Genomic DNA, 4729 nt, shown 5'->3' on the forward strand with positions numbered 1-4729 from the left:
CACGGTGTTGTGCACGTACCTTCTCTTTATCATCACCATCATTATGTACCTGTGGGTTAGTGCCAACATAAAACAAATTCTCCACCACTTCCGGATTAGTTATGTCCGGATTAGGTAGAATAATCAAACAATTAGCATTATTGACCTTCCACTCAAATTGAAAATTGTGGGTATAACCATGAAGTTTTAGAAAGAACATAGAGGCGAGTGTATCTAAGCTTAGATAAATATTTCCTTCAATTTTATTTACTCCACTCTCCTCACCCACTCCAAACTTCCAGCAATGAAGGTGATGATTCAACCTACCACTTATCTCATCTTTATCATCCGATTTCTTTTTAGCCAGTGAAACAAGAAAATCAAGCAAATATAGCAAATGTTAACAGGGTGGTTATAAAGCATAGCCCTCAATATGAACAACTCATCAGTCCTCATCATTCCTATCTCTTTCCTAGTCTATCCATATCATTAGCATCAGGGTATCTACAAGCAGAAATAAGTTTAGAGATATGAGGTTTATACCTACTCCTTTGCTTGTCATCTTTAAAATGGATGCCATGGTTGTGGAGTGTTGATTGCTTCTTGTACCACTTCCAGAGTCTTCAATTTTCTTTCCTCTTGGATGCCATTGACCTTGTTTACTTGGTTTGGGTTTTGGGGAGGGTTAGGGTTTAGTGAGGTTGCTGAGTTTAATGATGAAGATTTGTGAAGAAATTGTGGTTTGGGTGGATGTTTGGAGAGAGATATGGAGGAAGGATGAAAGAGATTATTTTGTTTGAATAAGGGAAGAAAAAAAATAAATGAAAAAAGGATAGCTTGACGGTTAGAAAGTGGTTTGACTATCCTATACCCAATCTTTCAGAAAAGGACAATGACATCAAACTAACATTCTCTCCTAAATCACACATGGCTTTTTCTATAGTTTCAGATCCTATCACACAAGGTATGGAATAGCTTTTTGGATTCTTAAGTTTAGGTGGCAATTTGTTTGGAAGTATTTCAATAAAATTTCTAAACTGCTCATCTAACTTGGACTTAGCAAACTCTTGTGTTAATGGGATTTTAGGCTCATGAGGTGGTGAAACAAGTGACATATCATTCTCTCCTATGGCTTTCTCACCTTGAGGCTCATTATTCTTAGCGTTGAAAACAGAGTCTTCTAATTGTTTACCATCCCTAAGAGTAATATCACATATCTGGCCTTTGGGGTTGGTTTCAGTTTGACATGGAAAGATTCCGCTTGTTGGTCTACTTGAGAGATTTGAGTCTCTAGCAATTTTTGATGAGTAGAAATGGAGTCCACTTTCGATGTAAGTTTAACAAGAGAGTCCTTCAAAAATCCAGTTTGATTTTTAAGCTCTTGGAGCTGCTCGGATTGATTTATACAATAATTTTCTAAGAAAAGTTCCAAGCTGGATTTTTGAGGGACTGTTTGGTTGTTTGCATAACTAGGTTGTGTTGTTTGTTGTCCAAAAAGATTTTGAGGGTTTTGAAAAAAAAAATTGACCGTTCCTAAACCCTTGATTATATTGAGCATAGTTTACTTGCTCAGGACTTCTAACAACACTACCTAGTTGGCAATCAATGCCAATATGGCAAAATACACCACAAACTTCACAAGGAGGTGACACAGGGGCAGGTGTGACAGCACTAGTATTTATTTTATCAAATTTTTGTGTGAGTGCGTTAACCTTAGCAGTTAGAAGATCAAGGGAAGAAATTTCATACATACCTACCTCTTTTTTAGAGGGTGAAGAAGAAACATTAGTGATGTCCCTTCCGTAGGTCCACTGATAGTGGTTTTGTGTCATGTCCTCGATCAAAACATATGCTCCTGTGTAAGTTTTATTCATTAAAGCTCCACCTCCAGCTGCATCAACAAAAAATTTGTGGTATACAAAAGACCATTATAAAAAGTGTGAAAAATAAGCCACTTCTCTAAACCATGATGGGGACAAAGTCTAAGCATTTCTTTGAAACGCTCCCAAGCATCGTAAAGAGATTCTCCATCTTTTTGAGTGAATTGTGTGATTTGATTCCTTAATTGAACAGTTTTAGAATAGGGAAAGAATCGGGCAAGAAAAACTTGCTTCAATTGTTGCCATGAAGTGATAGAACCAATTTTCAATGAATGAAACCAAGCACTAGCTCTATCCCCTAAGGAAAAAGGAAAGAGGTGCAGCCTTATGACCTCTTGGTTTGCATTCAAGGTTCCACTAAGTGTTGAAATATGAAAATTCGGATCCTCAGTGAGCGATCCGAAAAATTGATTTTGCTGCACTAAGTGAATAAGTGCAGGTTCTATTTCAAAATTGTCCTCAACCATTGGGTACACAATAGCATCGTATGACTCATCTGAAGATGGGATTGCATACTCTTTGAAAGTGCGTTCCTTAGCCATATCGTTATTATCTCATGCTTCCCAAGAAGTTAAAGGCAAAAGAAGAAATAGAAAAAGAAAGAAAGAAAGAAAAAGAAAAAAGAAAATAAAATAAATAAAAAGATTTTTTTTTCAGTCTAATCTTTAAAAAAATTAATCAAATTGCAATAAATCCCCGGCAACGGCGCCAAAAACTTGATGGGACAAACCGCAAGTGCACGGTTTACCGATGTAGTAATAAAAAGATATCGTTCCGACAGGGAGTTATGAATTTAATTAACTTTTAATAAGGATTAGAAAGAGATTAAATTATAAAGTTGTGATTTTTAACTAAATGAAAATAATAAAAATAAAAAGAACCTTGGGATTATTGGTTCATCATAATGACGAATCCTTCACAAACAAACCCTTAAACTTATAACTTTACGTTAGTCCTAATTTCTAAAGACAAGTTTCTCTTTAGCGTATCAAAGCTTCTCTCGAAGTCAGTGAGTGTGTTCCTCCAACAACCACACCTATTCTGATGGGTGATTGCCTTTGGAATCCTTGAAGCTCGAAACGTTATATGTCTCAAGGTTTGCTAGACTATTCTCATGTTTCGCAATCCTTGTCGAAATTCACTTGTTCCAATATCAAAGCTCCGCGTTCGCTTTATGAATTGATATTTGAGATGATGAATTAACAATTATCAAACCCTCCGCGTTCGCTTCCGCAGTTTGATAATGGTTAATTCATGTTAAAACGGTGAATTTAGATTAGAAATTAAGGTTACATAAAATTAAGGTTTAAGGCTTGGTTTGATTCGGATTACGTCATTAGACTTGCCTAACAATCTCAAGACAAAGAAGAGTCTACTCACTAACGTTCATTGTAGACATAGAGAAGAAGAAGAAGAACATAAAATAAAATAACAAGAAAGTCAAGGTGAACTTTTATTCCAAGAACAAAAGATGAATGGTTGTGATGGGAGGCTACTCTATTTATAGTTTACATTTGACTTAAAATCTAAGCAACTACATGGGCTTTTCGGTAAAACTAAAACAGAGTAGCTTAAGTACTAAGCAAAAGCGGCAAAAGGCCTTCTGGGAGGTGGCATGGCCGTGCCACATATTGGCACGGGCCGTGCCAAGCTTCTGACTTGGGGGATTTATATTTTTGTTCCCGAATCTTTGTATTTTTGCTCCAAATCAGCTCCAGACTCCTTTCTTTTGCTCCAAGACTCAATCCATCCGATATTCATTCCTGAAATATAAAAATATGCAATTGTAGTAAAATAATTCAGAAAGTAAATAATATTAGAATAAAATAAATTTAAATCTAATTAAAACGAAACTAAATATTATCCTAAAACTAACTAATTATTGACTCATCAAAATAATCTTCTCTTCATTAAATAAAATAAAAATGGATCTCCTAATTAATCATATTTTTTTATTAGTAATTTTTAAATAGTTGCTTTGGAGTTGTTGAACTTCATGAATAACATCGTTAATTATTAGTTTTGAATTATTATAGGGTGTGTTTGATACTCCCATTTTTCCTAAAAGTCCAAAATATAAAATAATTAAACATTTACAAACAACTTCTAATATACACAATAAACTTTAATTTGAAACACGTAAGAATTTCTTAAGTAAAATACCTCTATATAATTTAAAATTTGAAACACGTAAGAATTTCTTAAGTAAAATACCTCTATATAATTTAAACTTAGCCAATTGCAATATCAAAATAACTGGTACATCTGCATTTTCAGACATAAAGCCAATAATTTGATTTACATATTCTTCCCATAGAGTGCACCTGAGTTTCTCCCCTCCTTTGCAAATAAATTAAATTATAAATCACATAAGTTTATCAATGTGGAACAAAAACATTTAATAATATTTTCTCAAGATCATCCAACTCCAAAAGCATATAAGTGGTTGATGGGACACCGCTTCTGTAGTCAGTGAGTTCTCCGTTTGCAGCTAATACTTCAATAATATCTTTAAAAAAATGAAAGGTGAAGTTAATATCCAATGCAATAAAAAAAACTATAACAAATAAATAGGCAATAGATATAAAAATCAACTCCTTAAAGAAATACAAATTCGGTGTGAATCTTCATTCTTAAATTTAAAATTTTCATCATATGATGTGAAGTTGAATGCATAAAAAGGGACAATTGAGTCATCAACCGGCTCCACGGTGGTTTTATATTTAAAAAATAGTCTATAGTCATGGCAAGTTGGTTTAAATTTATAGTTGTTCTTAGAAACTAAGATATTTATTATCTCATAACACATTCCCTCAACCACCATAGATTGATATTCTTCAACTTTGTCTCTCCACACCACACAGTGCATT

At 34.0% G+C, this 4729-nt stretch overlaps 1 non-coding gene across 1 annotated transcript; it reads left to right on the plus strand.

Moving 5' to 3' along the window:
- Positions 1–1940: 1940 nt before the first annotated feature.
- LOC146921778 (small nucleolar RNA R71) lies at positions 1941–2047 on the plus strand. Its single transcript, XR_015012968.1, has one exon. It is a non-coding gene; the product is annotated as a small nucleolar RNA R71 (small nucleolar RNA).
- The last annotated feature ends 2682 nt before the right edge of the window (positions 2048–4729 follow it).

Source organism: Medicago sativa, chromosome 5 (genome assembly GCF_051527215.1).
Source record: "Medicago sativa cultivar Bolivia chromosome 5, Bolivia_mono, whole genome shotgun sequence".
Taxonomy (NCBI): Eukaryota; Viridiplantae; Streptophyta; class Magnoliopsida; order Fabales; family Fabaceae; genus Medicago; species Medicago sativa.